General features: G+C 43.0%; 1 protein-coding gene across 2 annotated transcripts in view; it reads left to right on the top strand.

Moving 5' to 3' along the window:
* The window catches only part of PAK5 (p21 (RAC1) activated kinase 5), a 256,401-nt gene that overhangs the window by 183,186 nt on the left and 45,480 nt on the right, over positions 1–27,735 (top strand). The gene's annotated exons all lie outside the window — the stretch shown is intronic.

The raw sequence follows: 27,735 nt of genomic DNA, 5'->3' as shown, positions 1-27,735 counted from the left end.
AACCGGCCTTGCTAGTTGCGGGCTGGGCCAGGAGAGGGACAGAGCCTGCCATGGAATCTGGAGCCCTTGATTCCAAGTGGTGAGCAAGGGCTGTGCAATCACAGCCCCACCTGGCCAATGGCCTCTTGTCCTGCCACTGTCACTGGCTCTGATACAGCTGCTTCTTGCCCCGCAGATCTGGCCCATTAAGAGGACTGTGGTTCAGATCTGGCCCAGCCAGATGGGGTCAATTTGACACCTCTGATTTAGATCATTCTCGTATTTTTCTTAGGTCTAGACCTGCTACATTTACTCACTCAAAACACTCGCTGCAATCTGTATCTTTTAGTATCAATTCATTGAGAGAGAGTTTGGCATCTAATGTGCACAATGTGAAAACAGCAACCATAAAATCTTATAGTAGAAAAAGATAATATCTTTACTCATTCTCCTGTCCTCCTCCATCTTTTTCCTGATGTCATCTTCTTCCATGTTGCATCAGTTTTGCTAAGTATATAACAAGGTCCAAGGGCTGAAAATTGAAACTTGGTAAATGCATGTCATAAATAAGGTACACATTTTAACAGTGAGGGTGATCAGCCTTTGCAATGACTTACCTAAAGCCATGGCACAGCCTCCTTTAATTGAAGTCTCTAATTCAACATTAGAAGTCTTGCAGACATGAGGTTGTAGCTCAGCTGGTTCAGTTCAGGATTGACTGAGTTAAATTCTGCAGCTTGCATCATGCAGGGGTCAGGTCCAATGATCAGAAGGGTCTGCTCTGGCCTGCAGACTCTGTTAGTCTAACCCAGACTGGAAACTGTAGCTTAAACCTGTGCAGTGCTTTTCCAACTCAAAGCACCCCTCTATAACTTCTGTGAAGTGAGTGGCACCCCATTTTGAAAGCTAATTTATCTTTTAAATAAGATACATTGTGCTTACCTCCTTGCAGAGGGACCGGGCAGCGTGAGCAGGGAAGTGTCTAGAAAAGGACAAGCCTGAGCCTTCATTTATCATCTCACAACTCACTTACGTCCTCATACTTGGCAGCATGCTTCAAAGGATTTCATGGCACTGTGATTGAGAATCACTGTCCTAGTGCCTGGATTATTCCTGTCATTTGTCCTGCCCCCAACAGGATGACACCAGCAATTGCCACCGGGGAGCAAAACCTTCTTACTCCTACCCACATAGTACACCATTTGTTCTTAAAGCTCAGCTGAGGAGAAAGTCTCTGAAGGATAGCAGCCTAAAGAGATTGCCCTCTGTGCTGCTGAAGCTTGAATATAGCTGAAGAAACCATCTCTTTTGTGTTGAAATCCTGCCCCCTTCTAGATATACTGTAAGGCTAATATTCTGATTAGTCTGCTGCACTGGGACTGAGGACATCTAAGTTTAGGTCTCAACTCAGTCATGGACCTTGATCAAGTCATTTAAGACCATTAAGCCTCAGTTCCCTTCCTGCAAATGGAGATAATAACATTTTCCCCTTCCCTCACTCTGACTGCCTTACTAGATGGTAGTCACTGGGGCAAGGAATGTATCTTACTCCTCATGCAAGCAGTGCTTACATGGCACAGGAGTCCAGTCTTGATTTGAGGCCCCTTCGGTGCTGCTGCAATACAAATAATACATCACGATATGTAGTGTAGCAACCAGGGCTACATCTGAGTTCACACTGACCTAATCATGTGTTTTAAGCAGCAGTATCAGTTACAAGTCCAATTTCCTTTTTTTAATTCCCTTTGCTGTCCTAAGTGGTACAGAGAGGAGAAAGAACAGCTGTTTATGATCTCTCGTCAGATAGTCAGATTGATTTATTAAGGGTGTCAGGGCCAATCTATTGCTGAAAGTGAAATGCAGTTGAAAGTGGTGCAGTCCAGAGGATTTCTGCAGCTTTTGATAAATAGGATTCTTTTATTGTCCTGTGTATCATCTTTCACAGCAGGTTACATGGTCAAAATTTCTCCACAAACTTCTGCCCTTTTGTTTCCTTTGCGAATGGGTTTAATAAATGAAAAGCTGCCTTTGGGCTTCATTTAAACAACAGGGCAGGTGGTTTTTTATTTCTTTAGTCACTCCTGCCTTGCAAATCTGACTTGACTACATACATTTCTTCCTCCTGTGTAAGCAAGATTTCAGGAGGAAAACATTTCAAGTTGTGCAGTCATTTTTTTTGTGGGCATCATAAGCAGTAGACTACTGTTTATGATGCCCACCTTCAGAAAATTAAAGTTAGTGTATGCTTCTGGTGCTAGTGTTGGAGTGATATTGTAGCCATAATGGCCTGGGAAATATTTGAAAGGCAAGGATTTCTGTGGGTGATATCTTTTATTGGTCCAACTGCATGGTTAGGATAGATGTAAACAAGATTTCAAATGCAGGGCATTCCTCAGGTCATTTTTTTGAATCTCCTGCATTTAAAGGTTTGTCTACAACTTTCCCAACCAGGCAGTTGGTCCAATAAAAGATATCACCCAGAAAACTCCTTACCTTATACTATTAGATTATGTGCAGTTTATCAAATTTATTCCATTACTTTGTTTTTCTACTAAAAATCTCTAAATTTCCTAAGGTCAAAATATTATGATATTATGGGAGAAATCAATGGGACCATAATATATTCAGAAATTCATTTGGACTTGTTAATTGTCTCTATATTGTGTGTGTATGTAAGACAAAATTTTGGTTCTTTTTTCCCTTTATTCTGTAAAGACTTTTATCTCTGCCTTTCCCGATTCTCCAGCTTTTGATTGTTGAGCATTAAATTCTCCCATGGTTGAAGAGTTTGAGGAACAGTGGTGTGTGCTGAGCATCTACTAACTTAACTGCCTATTGATAAGAGTAGTTATCTGCATGTAATTATAGACACCAGCCTCCTTTTAATCTTGATTTTCACCCTCACTGTAACTCAGACATACAATTTGTGTGGCATAGACTTTTTACTGATTTCTTTCAAGTGACAGTTGGGAAAAATACTTGGGGAGGAACAGGAAAAGTTAGAAATTATGGGCATTTTTACACAAATCTGCGTTGCGGTGCCAGGAGCTTTGAAAAGTGCCCAGCACTGCAATGCATATAGTTGTATAAGCGGCAAAATATATGTCAGTGTAGAAAAAATGACGGTGGCACGCTTTTGAACTAAAATACTTTGGACAGGTGCTTTAGTTCAAAAGTGCACTGCCGTCATTTTCTGTGCTCTAACACACATTTCACCACTTATACAACTGCACACAGCACAGTGCAGTTCACCTCAGCTTATGTGCGGAGCAGACCTGATTAATCGAGTATCAGATCTCAAGTACATCAATGGAAAAAAAGAACATGTATAAATGCCCCATTTGATCAAGCAGTTTTATTGTAACTGTAGGGATTTAAGAGGAACGCCAGGAATTGGATTCATAATGCTTGTTTCTGAGCAACCTTTGCGAACATGTAAATCTTGTCTGTAGGAATTATAAAATCTGTCCATAGGCTATTTTAAATCAGCCTGGCCTGTAGGATGTTCCTTCAGTGCAGTGACTTGGAGCTGACAGCAGAAGATACCCAACTTTGGAGTTGGGTGCAGGGGGAGAACAGAGCACTGTGGGATAGTGGAAGGTCTAAAAGATAGCCAGACATCTTTCTCCCAGCAAAACAAAGAAATTGCTGTTTGAAACAGCAGTTTCTCTGTGGTAGATCCACCATTTTGTGGCAAATCAGCCATTTTCATGCTGAGATTTGTTGCAGAAAAATCAAATGTATCTCACAATGAATGTAACATCTGTTAGGAATCTAATTTACTTCTTAAATTGGTTCAACCAGTAAAACTGTAACAGAAAAAAGCATCATGCTGCAGTTTAACAAAGATCAAAGTTACAGCTGATGAATGGTAAGAAATGGCATGCCTGATTGACCTAACTTCTTCTCAGAGGGAAAATAAAAGAGAGGGGAACCAGTATGGTCTGAGATAAAGAGAGAAAGTGCTTTTGAAGTACTCTGCTTAAAAATCTGGAAGAAAGCAAGAGACATGAATGAAAATCCTTTGAAAACCAACCTCTCTGCTGGTAAATGTAACATTAAAAGACAGTCATCACCATCTTAAAAAATACAGAGAGGGATTTTCAACTGTGCAGTCATACATCTTCTGCAGTAATCAAAGTGAAACCTAATGTAATATATAACCCAAAGTCCCCCATCTACTTTGTCCTTATAGCTGTTTCTTACCCAGGCATTCCCTCTATTTTACTTTACATGCAAGGCACGTAGTATTTATTCACAGAGTCATGCGTATGTGCCTTGACTGCACATATGTCTTGTAAAGTAGTGTGGTAGCAGGGTGATGTCTGGGTAGTGATGTGCTGAGTTTGGCTTCACACTGTCTCATATTTTGTGGATTTACAGGTATAACAAACATGAATGTGCCTAGGAGAGTACTAATGTAGAGACATGGATCTGTTCTGCAAAATATAGATTTGCATCTGAATTCAAATGTGTCTGAATATTGGATCCTAAGTTTGTGTTTCCAGTATCTTGTGATTATTTCCAGAGATGGCCCCAAACAAGACCCATGACTGTCAAGAGACCCTGGATTTGAATCTCACAGACCTGAATTTGCTGTTAAGGTTTGGGATTGAGTCAGATGCAAAATTAGAACGGAGGGATATTTTTTGGTTCTGTTAGTGGTGAGACAGTGTTGAAATCTCACAAGATTTTTAAGGTTTTGACACTTGAATCCAGTGTAAACATCCTGAATGAGCCTGAAACCTGAAGGCTAAATATAATCCATATCAGAACACTGCCATCTCAGCCCAACTCAGATTACACTCTAAGGGCGGTTGTACACATGATGAAAATTGGCCGGTTTTGCAATTTAAGTGTGTCACACTGTATATGTACAAGGTTTTTTTATGATTTAAATGAGTTTGTTACCTTGCCAACTAGACATCATCCCCATGTAGTTTCATTTGAAACGTAGCTATTTGTAATACTGCAGCCTTTTGACAGGTTGTGCCCCCCATGCCACAGAAGAGGCACTGCCTTCATGTCCCATGGCCGGGGGGTGAGCTTCTGGCAGGCTAAGCAGCCCCTGAGCTGCAAGGGGCCCCAGTCCTTCCTTCCATGGTTGTGGCATACCCCCCACACACCCCGGGGCTATCTGGGTGGGTTGCTAATGGTCGAGCACTTCCCCAACTCGAGCTGGGGGAATAGTTGAATCAGGCCAGGTGCTGCCTCCAAGCTGCTAGCAGCCTGCCCAGAGGGTGCAACTGCTGTGAAGGTAAGGACTGGGGCCTCTACAGCTCAGGGCCTGCCAGCAGCTCACCCTCTGGCTGCAGGAGAGGTGGGCAAAACAAAAGGACTGGGCCCCTTGCTGTAACAGTGACAGAACCCCCTAAATTGAAACAGTGGGTTTTTAATTATCACAGTTAAAAACCCACTGTTTCAGTTTAGGGGACTAAACCCCCATCATACACAAGTGCCCTAAAACACCCCTGTAACATGTAGGGACAGAGTTTATTACTCAGTTTATTGCTCCTGGGAAGATCCCAGGCACACATTTGCATGTGTGCCTGCAGCACAGCATATTGGGTCAGGTCACAGCAGCTCTGGCTGGCAGGCAGTCCAGGGGAAGTCTCCTGCTAGCCTGGGGCTTCTCCAGCCAGGATCAGCATGTTGGGGACGGGCTGTCTGGGACACAAGGGTGTTTTAGTGTGGGGCTGGCTGGAAGGCAGACCTGACACTGAAGCACCCTCATGCCCCAGCCAGCCAGGTCAGTGTCTACACGTGCATTGCTGTGCACAAAAAAACTCCATAACAGGGTAGGACTTGTATTTATATGTCCTGCCCTGCTGCATAGTTTATTAGTTTTGTGAGCCCTAATAGGGTCACACATATAAATGCTGAGACATTTACTGCATAGTTAATTAGCCAACTTTGCAGTAAATGTCTCATGTAGATGTACTTTCTATGTTCTATATTGTAGAAGCAACCAGAACCTAGCCAAAGCAGCTGTCTGTTAGGCCTGTTATACTTGTGTATATTTAATAAACATGGTCATTTGGAGCCCATTTATACCCATGCACTTTCTTCATATTGTTTCTCTCATATAAAGGTTGAAAGACACAACTTACTACTAGAATAGAAGAATAGTCTGAACCTGTTCTTTGATTTGAGGATTATCTGAGGAGATTTCTAATGAATGGATTACTGGCAGATCATTTCAGCTCAAGACGCAGTCAGTTCCTAATGGCCAAGTATACTGAATAATACATACTGTTGTTTCTTTATGCCTCCCCTGCACCTTGAGCGATCAGAAAAGTACTAGAAAGTTCACTTGCATATAATGTCCCAATAAAACCACCCACAGCCTTTTGTCTGTCAGCTGTTAAACGCTATATTGATGCAGCTTTCATCAAAAAGAGGCATACTGGTCAATGATGTAGGAAGGTGTTAGAAAAAGAAGAAAAGAAAAAATGGGATATGAAAAATAAAAGGACATCTGGAATTCTCATGATTCCCATAATTCTAAGCCATTTCATTCATTGTAGTTTAACCAGTTCAGATAAGTGAATGGAGAAGGTGGAGTAATAATGCAGAAGTCACGCACGTGTCTGTGATGTGTTAGTACATAATTTATATCCAGGCTTTGCCTGGATGTTTGATCATTCCTACTGCTGCTCCTTTATTTTGTAATTTATTAATCTGGAACTACGCTATAACTTCTTCATAACAGGAATACCATGTTTTCACAGATCCCACTTCAGCATAAGCAGGAGAATTGCACTAATATCATGGTTTTCACTTTAATATAGATTTCCACTATACCATTAATGGTGCTTCGTTAGATCTGTTTTCACCACACTAGGGACATCTACACGTCACCGTACAGCAATGTTGCTATGGTGCCATGCTTTAGTATTTTTGAAAGTACTAAAGCACAATGCAGTAATCACCTGTACACCGCTACGTTGACATAACTGCTGATCATGCTCACATGATCGCTACAGTGATGCAGGGTGTCTTGTAGATGCAGCCACAGATGTTCAGTAAGATCAAGTCACACTATCAGCTTTCTCCTAGATTCCCTCTGAGATTGTAAGTCTCCCTTTCTGACCAGCTGTTTTTTTTTACAAACTGTGGAAGCTGTGTTACCTTCTGTCATTTCATACCACTGCCTTATAACACAGCCAGTTTCAATGCTCACAGGGCACTGATCAAAATAAGTAAGGTTATCCCAAACCATACCCAAGGAATCCAGCTAATTTACAGGGTGAAATCCTATTGAAACCAATTGCCAAATTCCCCACTGACTTTGGTAGAGCTAGATGTCACATACTGCATTTGATTAAGGGTATATTAAATGTTATTGTAATACACAACAATGACTTATAGTTTTAAGAGCAGAAGAATCTTTAGGAAATTGTGTGTACATGTTATAAAACAGAAATGTTAGTTTGGGGCTAGCTCATATGTCATGGTGCAGATATGAAAGCTGTTACTCATACATTTGAGTAATGAAACAATAGGGTACTTGAAATGGTTTATTCACATTATATTGTCAGCATTCTTTTTTTTAATTGAAATGGGGGAGATCACCATGACTAAAGCAGTGTAAAAAACAAACTCTAGAGTATAACTTCCCCAGAACAAACTTCCTGTTGCCCAAGCTGTCAGATAAAAACAGTTATTTTTGTGGTGTAATATACCATAGCCTTGGAATTTTACTTTTTTCAGTATTTCAGAAAGTTCAATCAAATGGGATCCTTAAACTCTTCCACTAAGAAATCAAGCTGGTATAATCAGGTTAATCTTCTATCAAGCTTAAAACTGTTAATACTCAAGTTTTTGGCATAATATGAACCGCATTTTGAAAAATGTCATATGAACCAGTAAGAAGGCTTAAACTGTGGGTGTTGATTAAAACTGCTTTTTAAAGACTGTACTCTTGTTGCCTGTTTAATCTCCAGAAGGGGCACTGATACTTCTACTGTATTCCCCAAGTGAATCATGAAGACACAAAATACTTACTCTGTGCTATTTTAATAATTTCTAAGTAGTTTTTTTGTTTTAGATCATTGCTGATGATAAGTGCTAGTCAGACATTCACAGTTCATAGATTATACAGAATATGACCCCATAGTTACCACATTTGAATGCCTTGGGCTTCTCTGCAGTGCAGAATACCATTAATGCATGCCGTTAAGGAATTGTGCATGGTTTATCATAGTTTTATGTCATGATTAAGCATAGGGCTGGTCAGCTGGTTCTTTTTAAACATTTTTCCAGCAAAGAAGCAAAATCTTTTTATTCTAAAATGCCAGTACAGTGTCTTGGTAAGGGTAGTTTGGGTGCCTTATATTCCATTTCTCCTCCTTGGTCAGACTTTATCTTCCCTTAGGTACCCATGGTCTCTTCCTCTCTTAATGGCAGGTGGTAGTTCATCTTGACAGTTGTATAACGTGGACATTAGAAGAGATTGTAAGCATGAGACACCTGGACTACTGCACCCAAGAAGCATCGTGGTGGCCTTTCAAAACTGAACTACTTCAGGATCTGAGTGCTCAGATTTTTAATTTTCCATAGAAAGAAGATCCTTTCCCAAGCATTTTTGTTTAGTCAGAAAATCAGTTTTCACTTCAAAAAGAAGTGTCAACTATGAGTTGTTTGATACAATGTTAAACATAATTGTCCCTGTGTATGGGCTGACTTTTTAATTTGCAAAATATTACAAAGTACCTGCACAGTAGTACTATTCTGATATAGCAAAGTTTTATGCTACCTTTTCACTGGCAATAATAACTAGTTGCTCTAACCAGTTGCTCTAACACGTGATTTTCCAGTGCAGACAAGACCCCAATGGTTCTACTGACCACTGTGTTAGTTCAAGTGTCACACTTGTATAACTCCGTTAAATTAGGCTCACTGATCTCAGTGGGTGTATTTGAGAACAAGAGCTGCAGGATCATGCCCCATAATTCTGTAGGGGGACAAAGAAAAAACAGGAATATTAGGAAGTGAGAACCTGTCAGCCTGCCTCTCCTTATAATGGTTTATCTTTTGCAGAATTGTTTGTGATTTCTGGATCTGAACAGATGTATACAAGGGGAAAAACTAGCAGAAGAGAAATGCCTTGGATTTGGATACCAACCAAGAATTATAAATAAAATCAGACTTCCAATCACTTGCTTTTTTCCTGCTTATGCATCTGCTATGGTATCTTATTAAAAAGTCACTGTGATGCAGCATGCTAGTTCTTACATGTCCCATTTTAGCATATTAGCATTATAAAGCAAGAGTAAATTCCTGGGCTCAAATCCTTCAGTTGGTGTACATTAGAGCAGCTCATTAAATTCTATGGAGGGGCACTGTTTTATGCCATGTGAGGATCTTGCCCTTATCCAATGGACCTTGCTCAGACACAATCCAATTAAAGTCAAATAGAGCTTTACTTGATTCAAGAATGTAAAATTAGGCCCCAACAAAACTGAGGTAAAGCAGTCTAAAGAAAAGATTAGAGGGAAAAAGATTAAGGAAGATGCTTTTACTGAAAAAAACCTTCCTTCCTAATTTAGAAAATATTTCTACAGATAGGTACTGAAGGTGGCACTTTTCACATAATAAAAGGTGCAACGTGTTGTTATAGGGAGGGGAAATATATCTGAAATATATTCAACAAAGTATTCCTTTATGAACCACTGTAGACAGATTGTGCCCCTTCGGTGACTTCCCCCTTCTACAGAGGCCCAGCCCAAGTTTTGAAGTCAAATTACCCTACTTAAGCACCATATTAGGGCAACCCTTACACCAGGAACCAAACACTTCCCGTCTGGCACTAGGACTAAGGAAGCAGAGAGGTAACATAGTCCATCACCTGCTCTGAGGCAGGGTAAATGTACCTAGGTATTGCAGATAGGGAAATATCTCAGTGAATACTTACTCACACAGCATGAATTTAAAATAGCAATCCTCATAAACTGAGGGAAAGAAGCCAACCGAGTCAACCTTTGCTGGTGTTTCTAGTACAGCACAGAATCAAGTGCCTTCTATAAGCCTGAGGCTACATCACAGCAACTGTGAAATTGTCGCTTTCTCAGTCCTCCTGTTATAATTAAAAAGAAACCATTTAGCAGCTAACCATCAAAAAAACAGCACAAGTAACAACATTTCTTTAGAGATTAACAGGGTCATCACATTTTAATGTACTTTTGGAGTCACTGGAAAAATCTACATGGTACAATATACTTCTTTGCAGATACCTAGAGCTAGTTACTAGAGCTGTGCAAAACAGCATCCTTTCTTTTTGACTTCCATTTTGTCATTTCAGTGGAACAGTGTTTCATTTTGAGTGTCATTTTTGTTTCAATAGCACTATTCTGTTTCATTTTGTCGGAACTATTTTGCTGTTTTGACACCGTTTTGATGTTATAGGCTATATTGGGAAAACATGAAACTGCCCATAACTTTGACCTTTCATGCCTGATTCAGATGAAACTTGCAGGGATGGTAGCCCCTTCTGTGGCCATGAAACTGGCCAAGTGTCAAGGAGATAGGTGCAGGGGTTTCTGGGAAACTTCACCTCAAGCTGCTGACAAGCAAAACTTGTAACATGTTACTCTGTGTGTGTGTTAAAGTGCAGCTGTTTTTCCGTCCGTCCCCAAGAGCACTGGGAGTGGAAAGGACCTCAGGGAAGGATCACAGTCACTGGCCAGCTACACAGTCAATAATGAGAGCACTCCTTCCCCCCACTTCCCCCTCCCTCTACTTAGTTTCTGTTGCCCTGCAAGCAAGCCCAGCTTCAAAATTTTAAACTTTTGAAATGTTTTGGGTGCCCTCATTTTGTTTCAAGGCTGTTTGGAAGGCTTTCATTTAATTTTGATTTCACTCTTTTGAGCTTGAAATGAGTCAAAACAGCATCAAAATGAAACATCTGGCAAAAATTTTGCACAGCCCTACTAGCTATGAATGTGCTAGCTTGTGTACCAGGGTCATAGAATCATAGAAAATTAGAGTTGGAAGGGATCTCAGGAGGGCATCTACTCCAACCCCCTACTCAAAGCAGGACCATCCCCAACTAGATCATTTCCACATGGCATATCAAAATCCTGTGCAGAGATACCTTAGTTCAATTAGCCATGTTAGCGTGACACTCCATAAAGGTTTAATAGTTCTGCTGGGAAGCACTGCTTATTAGCAAGGGTACCGTCCTATACTGTACTATGTAGACATGCCTACTATTTCTAGGTATAAAGGGCACTTGAAATGTTAGCAATGAATATTTCTTTCCCAAGCTGAAAAGCCAAAGGTTAAGATACAGAGAGGTAAACTTATGTTGGCAAATTATATGTATGCGGGTGCACAGAGGCCGATCACAAAAATAGGTTAAAAGCAATGAAAGTTGTTAAGGACAACTTATTTCCAGCTCAGATTCACAAAAGCTACCCAATACAGATCTATGCCTTGCAACAGAAGAGTACACTTTTTGGAAACCCTTGCCCATTCACAACTCACATCATCTGTCCAAAACTTTTACAACAGCTAAAAGTTCAGTGTGGCCAGGAGTTGATCCTGAAGCTGAAATTCTTTCTCAATACCTTACAAATGTGTCATATTTTAAAACTATTGATCTCTTAAGCCTGAAGGGTTCTCAAGAGGAGCTGAATTTTCCTGGAAAGGAGGCACTGGCAGCTCTCCAATGGGACACAATACTTGCTTCTGTGCTTGAAGTCCCTGGGACAGTGCATTTTAAGTTCTGACATTTTTAGTCACAAAAATAATCTTTTAGATAATTTTTTAGAACTTTTTTCAGTTCCCTCTAAAGTCTCTTCAGTTGGAAGCAATTGTACGCACACACAACCCCATTAATTTCAAAAACAATTTGCATGGGTACAACAGTGAGTCTGTATGCTAGTAATTGGAGAAACAGAACTGTAACTATGAAGGCACCTGGAGAGATCACAAAAGTCTCTGGAAATCTTTCTGATGCTGTCTTAAACAGTCTTTTTTTAAAAACCACACATACTTTCAGTAGCAAATCTGACAGGATACATAGCAGTTTAGGAGGTGTAAAGGTTTATTGGTACGCATTTGGTGGCTGATTCTCCAGCGGAACACTATTCTATACAAATGCCAATTTAACAAAACTAAACAAATGTTGTGACAATGTATAGCTTTTATCCAAAACTTTAACAGGAAAAAATATTGGATACTTTGATTTTGATAAGGCCACAGCACTTCACTTTGATGTTATGATTTCTACTCCTTTATTATAAAGTTGATTTAATAGATTTCATAGGCATTAGGGCTGGAAGGGACCTCGGAAGATCATCGAGTCCAGCCCCCTGCTCCAGGGGCAGGAAGTCAGCTGGGGTCAGAGGATCCCAGCAAGATAAACATCCAAATGTCTCTTAAAGGAGTCCAGAGTAGGTGCTTGCACCACCTCTGGAGGCAGTCTGTTTCAGGCCTTGGGGGTTCGGACAGTAAAGAAATTATTCCTTATGTCCAACCTGAAACGATCTTGGAGGAGTTTGTGACCGTTTGACCTTTTCATCCCATGGGGTGCTCTGGTGAAGAGGCGTTCCCCCAGATCCTGATGAACACCCCTTATATACTTATAGGCAGCTACTTATCGGCAGCTGTATACTTATATGTCCCCCCTTAGCCTGTGCTTTTCCAGGCTGAAGAGTCCCATGGCTCTCAGTCTCTCATCATAAGGCCTGTTCTCCTGCCCTCTGATCATGTGCGTGGCTCTCCTCTGGACTCCCTCAAGCTTCTTCACATCCTTTTTACATTGTGGAGCCCAGAATTGGATGCAGTACTCCAGCTACAGCCTCACCAGGGCTGAGTACAGTGGGAGGATGGCATCCTGGGATTTGCTTGAGAAGCATCTATGGATGCAAGCCAGAGTTGTGCTTGCTTTACCAGCTGCAACATAGCATTGGTAGCTCATATTCATCTTTCGGTCAGTCATGGCCCCCAAGTCCCTTTCGGCCGTGGTATTAGCAAATGTAGCACTGCCAAGCCTATAAGAATGCTGCGGGGGTTTTTTCCTAAGGTGGGGTACCTTGCATTTTTCAGTGTTGAATGCCATCAGGTTTTTGTCCACCCATTTTCCGAGCCTGTCTAGGTCAGCCTGGATCACCAGGTGTGGGGTCATCGGTGAACTTGGCCAGTCCACTTCTGATACCAATGTCTACATCATTAATAAAGATGTTATAGAGTATAGGCCCAAGGACAGAGCCTTGGGGGACCCCACTGGTCACAGCACACCATGATGATTTACTTCCATCTATTACCGCTCTCTGGGTCCAACCTTGGAGCCAATTCCCAAGTCATCAGACTGTGATGTAGCCCAAGCCACAGTTGGCCAATTTTTACATGAGGAGATCATGGGATACCAGACAGAAGGCTTTTTAAAAATCAAGATATATGAAGTCAGTCTCTTCTCCCTTGTCCGGGTGATATGTCACCTGGTCATAGAAGGAGATGAGATTGGCAAGACCTACCCGCATCAAACCCATGCTGACTATCCCTCAGGATGTTGCCATCAGCCAGTTTGTCAAGAATGGTCTCTTTGATAATTTTTTCCAAGATCTTCCCCAAGATAGTCTTCCATCCTTTATAGGTCTTTCTTTTTAGATGCAGGAGGTCCACAAGTTCTCTGCAGAGCCAAGGGGGCTGCTGTGCCCTTTCACTGCCTTTCCTCCGAGATGGGATAGACATTGCTTGGGCTTTTAAGATCGCTCCCTTGAGGAGCAACCACTCATCCTGAACTCCCCTCCCCTTTGGGTCATGGTTCCTTAGGGCTTTGCCAACAAGTCTCCTGAGCTTGTCAAAGTCAGCTTTCCTGAAGTTGAGGACTTCTGCATTGCTGACTGACTTGCCAGCTTTATGGTGGATAGTGAATGTGATCAGTTCATGGTCACTGTCTCCCAGCTTCCCTTCAATCATTAGGTCGCTGAATAGATCATCCCCCATTGCCAGTACCAGGCTGAGCAGTGTTTTGCCCTTTGTCTGCCCATAGACTTCTTAAGTCAGAGCTCATCCACACATGTAAGGAAGCTTTGTGACTGTTCAGGTTTGGCTGAGTGCTCCTCCCGTGAGATGTCTGGATAGTTGAAGTCTCCCATAACAACCATGCACCGGGATTCTCAGCCAGTTCCTTGGCGAATTCCTCATCAAGCTCGTGATCCTGATTAGGAGGTCTGTAGTAGACTGCTACCATTGTGTCCCCTGAGCTGTGTTCACCACAGATTTTAACCCAGAGGGTCTCCAGTAGTCCACCCTGGATGCCAATGTCGGCTTGCAGGGACGTGTAGCTTTCCTTGGCATAGAGAACTACACCCCCACCACTTTTGTCTACACATTCTCTCCTGTACAAGGTATAGCCGTCTATCCCTGTGGCACAGTCATAGGTGGAGTTCCACCAGGTCTCCATTATCCCTATGAGAACATAGTCATTCTTGTGTAGCAGGAGTACCAGTTCCTTCTGTTTATTCCCCAAGCTCCTGGCATTGGTGTACAAGCACGTAAGTGTCCCATTGGAGGCCCTGTCTTCCTTACACATCATTCCAGGGCTGGGGTAGGGGTGGGTTCCCGTGAGTGCCTTAGCCTGCTGGATTTGCAAAAGTTGCCCAGTGGGCTTGCTGTGGCAGTAGTCCCCCCATATCCTGGTGGGCCTAGTTTAAAGCCTGGTCAAGCAGGTCAGCCATTCTGGCTGAGAAGAGCCTCCTCCACAGTGCAGTGAGGTGGAGGCTATCTCTTCCCAGAAGACCACTGCCTCTCTCACCAAAGAGCAGACTGTGATCATGGAAGCCAAAGCCTTGAAACAAAGAACTTTCAACGTTATCAGAATGAAGCACTTCATTAAAGTTGCTTTGGTATTGCTATGATTTTTTTCCCCAGAAACTTCACTTAGTAGAAAATGATATTTTGTTGCAATTTCTAATTTAAATGCAATTTAAAAAATACAGAAGTCTTTATGCAACAGAAAACTGGGGTTTCAGTAAGCATTATTTATTTGGAAGTATTTGTGTTACTCATGTAATAAATATGTATACTAATTTCCATACCTATTTCATTCTACTAAAACTTTTATCACACCAGTCCATCAAGCATTCTGTATGTGAGACATATGTGCATATATACAGGTATATAATATTTAATATTATTTTATAACCTAGATTCAACCAAAATACAATATTTTACATGTTATATGTCCTAGTAATATTTCAAGTAGTACTTAATCATTGTATTTGTGTATTATAAAGGAAAAGAAAGAAAGAAAAGTGACTGAATTGTAGACATTTGAGTGGAAGTTTAAAACTAAACATTTTTTAAAGTTACTATATTTTAAAATGTCAAAAGAATTACTGATGAATGTGATGATAATGAAATGTTGCTCTTGGTATGGCAACTGACTTAAAACTGCTGTGAAGGTTCACAAATTATACAGTGCATTTTTTGGTTAGCCTTTTTTATAAACCTTCATCATTTTATACATTTAAGAAATGTTAAACAGTTTTCACTAAAGTTATTGTGAAGAATATTATAGATAGTCTATTTATTAAGATACCTCAACTAATATTTATTTTTTCCAGCCCAAATAATTTCTTTTCTATACTATCAGCATTTAATATATTCTCAGAATTAAACTCTGAGTATTCCAATAGTCTCCCAGCCATTTACCTGTTTTACACAGTAGCCAATATCAACCTAATCCAATGTAACAGATGGCAATCTTGATATAGGATTTTTTTTTAAGTACATGGTGATGGCCTAACTAGTCTTGTTACAATCACTTAAGGCACCTATACCCATGCTGGACGTCTGCGCCAATGAATACTAATTAGCACACGTTAGAGTAGATTTGATTAATCAAGTCTGCTGGAACATGATAATTAACCGGATCCAGCAGCCTGTGTCACATCTATTCAGTCATTGAATGACCTTTTGTTCAAGCACCCCCACCACCATTTTAAACCCCGGGAAGTGGATATATGTGACGCTGTGGGTGTTTTAATTAGAACAGCTCCTGGAGCCACTGTAATTAAAACACCTTCCCACACACACACCCTGGAGCATGTGTGTAGATGTCCTTAATTTGTTGGCAGCAAGTGGTTTAGAATGTATCTGCACCACAGTCTGACACATAGACTTATCAGACCTACCTTTACTACCTATCCGGCATTGGTAATGCTGTAGCCATGGTAGCATGAGCATCCACACAGGTTTGCTAGTGCAGTAAGCTTGAAGACTCCTAGACAGACTCATCTAACCTGTACTGCTGCAGCTATGCTGCTAGTAGCACCCAAAAGAACTAAATTAAAATTAGCTTGTGGATGCTGCAGAGCTGTCTCTAAGGGTGTGCAGGATCGAGGGCATATCAAGCCCGTGCAGGGCCAGAGGTGGGGGGGTGAGCAGCCAGAGCCAGCGGCTCTCAGCTGTGGTGAGTGGCAGCCGTGGCGGGGCCTATATGACACTGCCGCAGGGCCCCCCAAAGTGCAGGGTGGGGGGCAATCTCCGCAATTTGCCCACCCAGGGACAGCCCTGCCTACATATGATGCAGCCACCCCTTGAGGTGCAGCTTAGACAAGTCCTTAGTGTTCCAGGTTGGGCAAAATCTAGCTAGGAAACATTTTTGTAAGCTGCTTTCTTCTGTGGTAGGTCATTGCAAATGGTTTTGGGAACAGAAAACTTTTCCCAGTATCTGTCCTTGGTTGATGGTAAAAAATTCAAATCAACTTATTCTAGCTTGACCGTGGCATTACTCCATTGATATCAACCAAGTTACAATGGCATAAAATAAAAGTAATTCAAGGATGTATCAGCTCCTCATATCTCATCAACACAGTTCAATAACGCAAGTGCAATCCATGTGCACAAAAAGTAAAAGGATCCAAATTCTTGAACTCAAAATTATATCAATTAATGTAGAATGCTTTTGGGGAGAAGAGAGTCAGCCATTATCTAGCCTCCACTGAAAAGTTACAGAGAACAGCAGACGCTTCTGTTATTTGTTCTGACCTATCACACCATGCATCAGATGCTGGAAAGTAGTGTTTTCTGCAAAGCTATATCATTATAAGTATCTGTTGTCTCTTCTGTCATAATACGGTAAAGAAACAGTGTATTAAGTAGTTATTAGTATCTGTCACCTGTTCAATAAATGTCAAGTGATAGTGGGCGAACTAAGTGAGAGCTGTTTCTTGTATCCAGAAATGTTGAGTCACAGCAGGTAATACCCACATTGCAGAAATGATATTCATTACAGACTCAGGAGCTATATGATGTCCTTTGCCTGAATACTTATAACCTAGCACTAAGCTAAGGAGCTGATAGATATTTTCCCTTTGTCCATTCTAGATTGAGAATCATAAGTAGCAGCAGTCCCAGAGTACAATTAGCTATATCTGATCAGATTGGCAAGTAACATTGTATCAGTGAGGGCAAAAGGAAAAAAAAAGTTTTCTGTTGAGAGAACTCTGCTTTTTGTACATAGCAGCCTATTCCATTTGGGAGAGAAATTCAGATTACTGTATTTACTCAAATACAAAATGATTCGTAGAAGTTTGGGTCAGAGGAGACCTCAATAGATCATCGAATCCAACACCCTACCTTGTGCAGGAAAGAGCACTGGGGTTTGATGACCCCAGCCAGGTGCATGTCTAGCATCCTCTTAAAGAACCCCAAGGCAGGAGAGCGCACCACCTCCCTTGGGAGCCCATTCCAGATTCTGGCAACCCGTACCATAAAGAAGTTCTTCCTGGTGTCTAACCTAAATCTGCTGTCCATCAGTTCATGGCTGTTTTTCCTAGTTACTCCAAGGGGTGCCCTGGTAAACAGAACATCACCTATTCCTTGCTGTTCCCCTCCCCCCCCAATGAATTTGTAGGCAGGCACAAGATCACCTCTCAGCCTTCTCTTGCAGAGGCTGAAGAGATTCAGGTCCCTCAATCTCTCCTCGTAGTGCTTTGCCTATAGGTTGCTAACCATACGAGGGCCCTCCTCTGAACCCTCTCGAGGTTGTCCGCATCCTTCTTGAAGTACGGCACCGAAAATTGGATGCAGTACTTCAACTGTGACCTGACCAATGCTGCATAGAGGGGAAGTATCACCTCCCTGGACCTGTTCATCATGCACCTGCTAATGCATGATAAAGTGCAGTTAGCTTTACTGATCACTTTGTCAGCTTGATGACTCATGTTCATCTTGGTGTCAGCTATGACTCCAAGATCCCTTTCCACTGCTGTGTTGCTGAGAAGGTCCTCCCTCAGCCTGTAAGTGTGTTGGTTATTCGTTCTTCCTAGGTGCAGCACTTTGCACTTGTCTTTGTTGAACTGCATCCTATTCTGTTCTGCCCACTTTTCGAACCTGTCCAGATCTGCCTGGATTCATTCCCTACCCTCTAGAGTGTTAACTTTACCCCATAATTTGGTATCATTTGCAAATTTGGACAGAGTGCTCTCCATGCCCTATCCAAGTCACTGATGAAAACATTGAACAGCACAGGTCCAAGGAGCAAGCCTTGTGGAACTCCACTGCCCACATCTTTCCAGGTCGATACTGACCTGTCACACTGGGAGTGACCCCTAAGCCAATTTGCCACCCACCTCACCATGTAATCAGCTATGTCACAGCTGTTCAGTTTATTTATGAGAATAGGATGAGATACCATGTCAAGGACCTTCTTGAAATCCAAGTAAATGACATCTACCTTGACTCTTGCATCTAAGCATTTTGTCCCCTGGTCATAAAAACAAACAAGGTCAGTCAGGCAGGATCTACCTGCTATGAATCTGTGCTGGTTGCCCTTCAGCATTATTTTTCCTGCTGGACTCCCACAAATGTGATCCTTAATAATTTTTTCAAAGGTTTACCAAGGATAGAGGTGAAACTAACCAGTCTATAGTTACCTGGATCTTCCTTCCTCCCCTTCTTAAAAATATGGAACACATTGGCCCTTTTCCAGTCCTCTGGGACCTGACTGAGCACCATGAGTGCTCAAACAGCTATGCCAGTGGCTCTGCTATGACACTGGCCAGTTCCTTCAGCACCTTGGATGAAGATCATCCAAGCCTGCTGACTTAAACACATTCAGTCCTTGCAAGTGCCTCTTCACCAAGTCACTCCTAACAGTCATTTGGCTAGTGTCCCTTTTGTGCCTGTCTGTGATCCAATTGGGAGATATGTCTTGATCCATGTTCAGGAATACAGAAGAAAAAACTCATTGAAGATCTCAGCCTTGTTCCCCCTATCTGTCACTAAATGTCCTAGTTTGTCCTGTAGGGGTCCTATATTACCCTGCGCCTTCTTTTTACTCCCTATATACCTGAAGACTTACCTTTTGTTGTCTTTATTTTTGGTTGCCAGCCTAAGATCCATTTCTGCTTTGGCCTTTCTAATTGCCTCCCTGCAAGTGCAGACCAAGTAGGTGTACTCCACGTTGGTAGCTACCCCCTGCTTCCACAGCCAGTATGCCTCTTTTTGTGACCCTAGGCTTTCATGGATTTCCCTGTTCAGCCAAGATAATTTCTTGGCCTCTTTATGCCCTTTCCTACACAGTAGGGTTGTCTCGTTCTGCACCCGAAGGTTTGCTCCCTTTAAGAACAACCACCCTTCCTAGACTCCCATTTCACCAATGCTCCTGTTCTTCAGTTCCTCACTAACTAATCTCCTGAGCACACTGAAGTTAGCCTTTCTGAAGTCTAGCACTTCTGCCCTACTGGTTATCTTTTCCACCCTATGCTGGATAGTGAATTTAATCAATTGATGGTCACTGTTCTCTAGGTTACCTTGTTTCTGTAGATCCCCCACCAAGTCATCCCCTGTAGCTAACACCAAGTCCAGTAAAGTGTTTCCCCTAGTGGGACCGTATACCTCCTGCATTAGGTGAAGGTCCTGTATGCAGGTCAAGAACTTATGTGAATGGTTGGATCTAGCTGACTACTTCTCCCAGCAAATGTCAAGGTAGTTTAGATCACCCATGACAACCACGTCCCTTGACAGTACATCCTCTGAGAGCTGTCTTGCGAATTCCAGATACAGCTCACCCTCCTGATGTGGCAGCCTGTAGTAGACCCACACTACCAAGTCCCTTGCTCCCTGACCCCCTTTTATTCTGACCCACAATACCTCAATTTGCCCCTCCTCTTGATTATGGAAGATGTATATTGCTCCTTAACATAGAGAACAATGCCTCCCCCCCGCCACGGGCAACTTGTTCCTCCTGAGCCAGGGGGGTGGTATTTGTGGCCAGTCAGTCCCCCTGAAGTCGATCGCACCCACCAGGTTGGGGGGGGATTCCCCCCAAAGCTGGTCACATGCACTGGCTCTAAGAGGGAACACTGCCCTGAAGTGCCAGCAGTGTGCCTGGAAAAGCCAGGTGCATGCCTGGAAGTGCCAGTAGTGCTTCTCCTGGCACCCCCACTCCCTAGCTGGCACTTTCAGGGGGCACCAGCACTCCTGCATGCCCCCGCTGCCTAAGCAGGGAACACTGCTATGAGGGGGTACACCAGCGCTCTCAGGGTGTGCACCCCCATTCACACCCTACAAGTTGCCACTGCCCCTCCCCCTTTTCTCCCTAATCTATCACATCTGTACAGTGTATAGCCCTCAATGCTTACTGCCCAACCGTTGGTAGGGTTCCACCAGGTTTCAGTTAGCCCAACTAAGTCAAAGTTCTTGTTTGCAAGCAGGTGTGTGAGTTCCTTCTCATTGTTCCCCATTCTCCCATCATTAGTATAGAGACATTTGAGCCCTCCAATACCCTTGGTGCCCCCCTGTCCTGATGCCCATCAAGTCCCTTAGTACTTACATGGGCATTTTCCAGTGCATGGCTTGTGGTTCATTGATCCTAGGTTCTCTGTCATCTGCATCCCCATGGGTTTTTTCCCCACAATCTCCATGGGGGGGAAAAGCCTTTATCTTCTAATCTTATACAAAGAAACCTCATTAAATAATCTTGTCATTTGCTCAATAATGAAAGCTAGCTATGAAGGTGATTAAATGCAGCCAAAATTGAGCATGATTATAAAACATGTAGCCCATGTTGGGCAAACATGCCGATGGGTATGGCAAGGATAGATTTTTTTTTTTTTAATTTCATGTCTCAGGCAAAATTAGTCAACTGAGTTCCAAATTCCATCAGCTGAGCAAAGCTCAATCATTTAGGTCCATGTGGTATTACCATCTTACTCCTAAATCTATGGTAGGCATCCTACATGCAAACCCAAAGCACACAGATTTTGGGGTTCAGATGCCCCAAGTCTTGTTTGCCCTTTAACCCAAGGAGCAGTTCATCTATGTATCACATACAGTATTCTACATAGATGAGCCTATTGCACACAGTCCCCCTCAGTGCTGACTTTTTCAAGTCGTGGAGAGCCACTACTACACTGAATAAATTTTGACTTCATATTTACTCCCACAGCTGAGCTATGCATTTCTTTCCCATTTCCAATTATTCCTGTTTCTTCATCAACTTTACATGTCTGGCAAACATCACCAGATGGGGCCCCAAACAGTTCACCCAGAATGCCTCTGTTACCCCCTCTCTCAACCTATTATATATGCATCTGCATATAACTTTTTGTAGGATCCCAGGACTCGTGACAAAAACCCCTAGTTCCAGTCTTGAATGGAGGGCTAATTAACAGAAGGATCATTTGTGGAGGGATCTAAAGTATACACACATACTGAGCAGTGCTGAGCTGTGAGGTCACCATGGCTTGAAACACTGTTGACTGTGCTGAGGCCCAGCCTAATCAGCTGTATGGTAAATCATGAGTCTTTTGGCTTTAACTAATTTCATGCATAGTGGACATGTCTACACGTGATGCTATAGCAATGTAGAGTTGGGAGGCACAAACCATAATGCCGCAGCTACATATGGTGTGGTGGGTTGCTACAGTGACATAGCATCTAAAAATAACCGTGTACCACTGGCACGGCATAATATGGGTTCTTACTGCACCATCATTTAGTACTTCCAAAAGTACATTTAGAACTACTAAATGGTGGTGCAGTAACAACAGTGCTGTAGGGGCACACGTAGATGTGCCCAATTTGTACTATCTATATGTAGATACATAAGTACTATTTAAAAGTGTGTTTAAAATATGTGCTGAAACTTGTAGCAGTTTCAAAAAAGGTTGAATTTATCAATTCTGGAGGAACTAAATCTGTGAGTACCTGTACATAGCAAGTTATGATTATTTCAAGATCAATTTTTTTTTAAATTTAATCCTCACTTCCATTTTCGCAAGGAGAGAAGGGTCTGAAAGTAAGTTGCTCTGGCCCCCTCTGGCAGGTGTGCAGCCTGGGGTGGGAGAGGCTGCCACTACAGGTGGTGCTCCTGCTTCCAGGTGTCCTCCACATCCCCCCCAGGTCTCTTGGAAGAGCTTCTCCCAGGCCTCACAGATGTTCTGCAGCATGCAGGCTGCAATGAAGACCCAGCGTTTGTCCTTGGGGAACTTGATGCAGACGGTGAGGGTGCACCACCAGCCCTTGAGACAGCTGAAGGTGCACTCCACCAGGGCATGGGTCTGGCCCAGGCAGCAGTTGAAGTAGGCCTGGCAGGGGTTCAAGTGGCTGGTGTAGGGTTGTATGAGCCAGGGCAGGAGTGAGTAGGTGGGGTTCCCAATGAAGAGGAGCAGGACCACCACAGTGCCTAGTTGCAGGTCTGGCACCCCCAGTGCAGAGCACCCACTTTCCTCCAGGCCTGGCAGGCCAGAGTTCCAAAAGAGGCAGGCATCATGGGCGCTGCCTGCCCAACCAGCACTCACATGCATGAAGGCCCTGCAGTGGTCCATGATGGTCTAGAGCACCACAGAGTGAAAGCTTCTCTGGCACCCATCTCCATGGGGTGGGCAAGTGACAGGGAGGTGGGTCTGGACCAGGGCCCCAATGCACTGGAGGAATCCCAAGGCACAGAACCCCATCACCACAGCCAGAGGGCCATGGAGAACAGTGTGCTCCAGCACATCCTGGAGGGTGCCGCATACCTCCAGGACAGCCTCCCCGGTGGTGGCCTTGCCCATGTCAAACAGGTGTCCAGTGTATTGCAAGCTGGCAGGAATAGCCAGCTTGATCAGGGCAAGGACCACCCAGATGTCCATGGGGAGGGCTGGGTGCATGCTAGTGTGTTGCTGCTTCAGGTATTACCAGAGCTGCTCCAGGAGGTCAGGAAGGTGGCCTGGGTCATGTGTAAGGCCTACGGCCACTGCTTGTCATCCCAGGTGTTCTGGACGATGTGCCCCTGGCAGTCCTAGTTGGCCTGGCAGGCCCAGAAGCGGTGGGGCTGGAGGCCCAGAAGGGTGATGGAAATCCTGGTGGTGGCATCCTGGAGCCCTTCATCAGCAGCCCTGCCACGGTCCAGCCAGGCAGATGGGATGGAGGTGGCAGGTGCGTGGCAGTGGCCCTGAAATGGCACATGGCAGGCTGGTAGGTGGTCACTGCACATGGAAGAGCCAGGAAGGGCAAACATGGTCATGGGCCAGGCAACAGTCAGCATGGAGGGCCAGCAGGGCCAGTGCAGAGGCCAGAAGGAGCCTGGGGCACTGGTTGTCACTGCCAAGTGCAAGGGTTGGAGAAGCCATGACACAGGGTGACAATGGCAGCAAGGAGAGTGGTGCCGCATGCTGTCCCTATGCTGGACATGCTGTTCCTGGCCAGGGAAATGACTGGCCAGAGAGCACTGAGCAGAGCTGGCTTTTGAAGAGGGCTGCCGGCTGCCGACCCCTGGCAGCTGGAGCTGGAGCCTGAAGCGGTGGTGGCAGGGGCCCAGCGCAGGGCAGCAAATCTGCTTCTGCTTCCTGCATGTGTAGACGTATGCCCAGCACCATTTACTTGTGTGTAATTTAGTTGTGTATAAACTGGTGCCGCATCAAATGCATGTGTAGACGCACTCCATTAGGTACATCATGCTCACAGTCATCAGACTGACCCTTGAGAGCAAGTATATCATTATTTAAAAACAAGGGGCCTGATATTGTCAGTTGAGAAAACAGCTTCAACACAATGTGCTCTAGAGGGCTTCTCTGCATCCTCTGAAGTACAAGACTTGCCAAGATTCATACTCTAATCAATCAGTCATATCATATGCTGATAATGACTGGAATCTTGTACAATAACTAATGGGGTCTCATTTATCAATCTCAATGCCCCAATTAATCTCACTACCAATGAGAAACTAAATGACCAACGAGGAGATATGTTCTCTTCCGAAAGGGCAAGTGCTGTTATATTCTTTCACTTTTCAGTAACATTTAATATCTTGAGGATAGCTTCAAACACTTGGTAGCTGCAGCATGAGAAGAGAATACACTTCAGCTATTCATACCTAAGCTACTTTTTTAAAGTACTAGCCTGCAACTTTGCTGTTTTGCCCTTTCTTAAGAAATGATTTCCAGATGATCAAACTTTTTTTTTTTTATTGCATGTATGGAAAAGTAGCAAGCTACTTTAGATCATCTGCTTATAAGATGACATTTCAGAAAAGGGCATTTTTGTTGCTCCTAGTGTCACAGATTTTAAATCGTCTCTGACTTAAAAAAAACATTCTTAATGGATAAAAGATGATGTATTCTTAAGGTATGGTAGTTTTAAAACAATAAATGCAAGGTCATATTAGGGCAAAACTGTTAATTACCTACTTCATTATTGTCAAGGTTAATACAGTATTTGAGAGCAGTAGCTGTTTTTCATCTCCTCTTTGAAACAAGGCAAGACAGCTGTTCTTACAGGCAGATCCATTATAGCTTATCACTAGAGGACAGACCACTAAAGAAACACCATGAAATATGGCTACTGTCACCAGCATCTAGAACAACACCGAACCTGTTCAGAAAGCAATGGAAATAGAAATGAAAGCTACTGCTACTGCTACTGCTTGAAAGTAGTGGACTTTAATTCAAATAGATTGGGTTTCATTGATTTTAATGCATGACACTTACAGTGACATGAAATTTACTGGCACTCCCTAATCTATTGTAATATTGATCTATCTTAAATTGCACAGTGTTTTGCATTGATAAATGTTCTTTAATAAACATTGGGTATTGACCTTAGCAAACCATGACCTTCCTTTTTGAAATCTAGTTAAAGCTGCACAGTACTGTATGTTTTGATTTTCATTATTCATGCTTGGCTAGTTATTGTACAAGATTCTATGGGATGAACTCAACAGACAGAAACAAACGTTACATAAATCTTAGCTGAATCAAGCTTAGTCTATGATGCTTTGGTTTTAACTATAAAATATCTGTATTTCTTTACTAGCCACATCTTCCTGCTGCCATTGATCTCGGCAGTTCTGGAAACTAATATATTTGTATGTATATAAAATATAGAGAGAGAGCAAAAAAGTTGTTCACATATGGAAACTGCCAATATTTGTAAAAGGATGAATTAGAAGTAAAATTCTTTCTTCCAATTTCCAAAGCCATAAAATTTTAAATAGCAAAAATTTCCTATGGGCCGTTATAATAGAGTTACTAGCAAAGAATACACTCACAATTTTTTATGTAACTTCTGATCTCTATATTTTTAAGATAGAGCAACTGTTTTACCTCTTGGAATTTCTGACATTATATTGAAGTTTCATGACATTCTCTCTCTCTCAGCTAAAATACTGTCTATTTGGCACTAGACCAGAGAATACCAATGTGCTGACAAGAGCCCAGACTCTCAAACTTGGGAACCTAAGTTTAAGCAGCAAAATCTGCATTTAGAGACCAAAATGAAAATAGCATTATTTTCAGAGATGCTGAACACCTGCAGCTCCCATTAAGTTCAGTGGATTTTGTGGATGCTTAGCACCTTTGAAACTCAGGGAAGTTTCAGTAAAGGATAACAGGATTTTAGGAGCTTGATCCAATCCCTTTGAAGTCCAGTGGGAGTTTTTATTTATTTTAATGGGCTTTGGGTCAGGTCCTTAGGCACAGCTCCTCAAAGCAGTTGAAATAAATAGGAGTTTGGTGCCCAAACACTTTTGAGGATGTGACCCTTGGTGGTGACCTTAGGCTCTTAATTTTGAAAATTTTGGCCACGGATAATATCCAGTTAGTGGCTTATTTCCACTTACGTAGTGCAAATATTTCCACTTGGCTGGAAACCTACAGTACATCATCCAGATGCATATTCTGTTTGTTCTTGATATACATTATTTCAGGAATACTTCATGAGTTCTGACATTAGTTGAATTCTTTAAAAACATCTTATTTAACTTTGAGGGGGGGTGGAAATCTATTTAATTTTTAAAATACATTATGATGACATTCTTAAAGATGAAAGGGAATAATTATGCTATATTGCATAATTAGCATAATCCCAATATGTGCTTTGGGATTCTTATTTATTTATAGACCCATTAAATGATGGTGAGTTAACTTTAGTTATCACATGAGATATGACACAATATTGGAGACCTGTATGCAAACAGTTTTATTACTCTTCACATAGCTAAATATTAGGTGAGGGGTTAATGCTTCATTGGGCCACCCTGAATTTAGTTTTTTAAACTACCTTCATCGCTATCTACTTTCCTCATTCTAAAGAATTTTTTTTTCCTTAACAGAATACTCGCTGGTATAGTATTATAGGCTTGACTTTGTATCTTAGGATCAGTGAATATTACCAACATGTACTTCCCTTCACTCAGTGAGGGAAGGTTAATAGAAAAGACCACCTATTCTTTAAAAAATTCTAGGGCTGTCAAAAGATTTAAAAGTTTGATCACAATTAGATGCGCAATTAAACAAATTAGTTGCAATTCATTACAATTTTAATTGCGTAACTAAAAACTCAAAATTATGTGCAGAAAAACTTAAAGTTATACAAAATTATTCAGGTACTTTGTATGGTTGGGGAGTGGGTGTGGGAGGTGTTTGTGAAGATGTCAGGGGTTGTGGGTGTGTGTGGGGTTTGGAGCCTGGGGAGGGGGTTTCCTGCATAACCTGGCAGGATGTGGGGTACTGTGGGTCAGGAGTGAGGGGTAGCATCAAGACTGGGGGGGCTGTGGATTGGGAGTGAGGGGCAGACAGACACACGCACACACACAAAAGACCCAGCAGATAAGTCTGTGGAGGGGAAAGGGTGTGGGGGGTTGATTGAGGCCCCCACAGTGAGGGAGGGAGTAGGGCAGAGGCAGGGGCTGAGGTGAATGGGGCTCTGGGATGGGTCATAGGATAGTTGGAGCCACGAGCATGGGGGGCATGTGGCCCTCAGATGTGTGCGTGGAGACAGGCTGGCACTGTGGACTGGGACTCTGCCCTGCTGCTGTTGCCCCGGGAGCCATATGACACCATGTACCTCCCACCACTGGGCAGGCAGGGGACAGGCTGGTCCCGACATGGCTCAGCCAGCGTGTGGCTCCTGGGGCAAAGGCAGTGAGGTGAAAAGACCCAGGCCTCAGTAGCAGCCCACATCCATCCCAGCACAAATCCAGGGGGCACATGCCTCCCATGCCTCCCCCAAAGTGTGCACAGTGGCAGGTGCTTCCCCCCTTCCCCACACTCCTGGATGAACTGCCTGTAGCTCCAACTGTCCCATGACCCACCCTGGGGCCTCAATCACCCCAGCTTCTGCCCCTGCCCCTGCCTCTGGCCCATTCCCTCCCTCATCGCGGGGACCTCAATCTGCCCCCTCCCCACACACCCCTTCCCTACCTCATGACCCTTCTCCTTCATAGACTTGCCTGTTGAGCATTGCTTCATATGCTACCAGGCTGCATTCCTAGCCACTTGCAGGCTGCAGCTACATGTCTGTGCGCAACCCCCGCCC

Source organism: Crocodylus porosus, unplaced genomic scaffold (genome assembly GCF_001723895.1).
Source record: "Crocodylus porosus isolate Cpor-Errol unplaced genomic scaffold, CroPor_comp1, whole genome shotgun sequence".
Classification (NCBI taxonomy): Eukaryota; Metazoa; Chordata; order Crocodylia; family Crocodylidae; genus Crocodylus; species Crocodylus porosus.
Note: the sequence above shows the minus strand (reverse complement) of the source record. Positions and strands in the feature narration are given on the sequence as shown.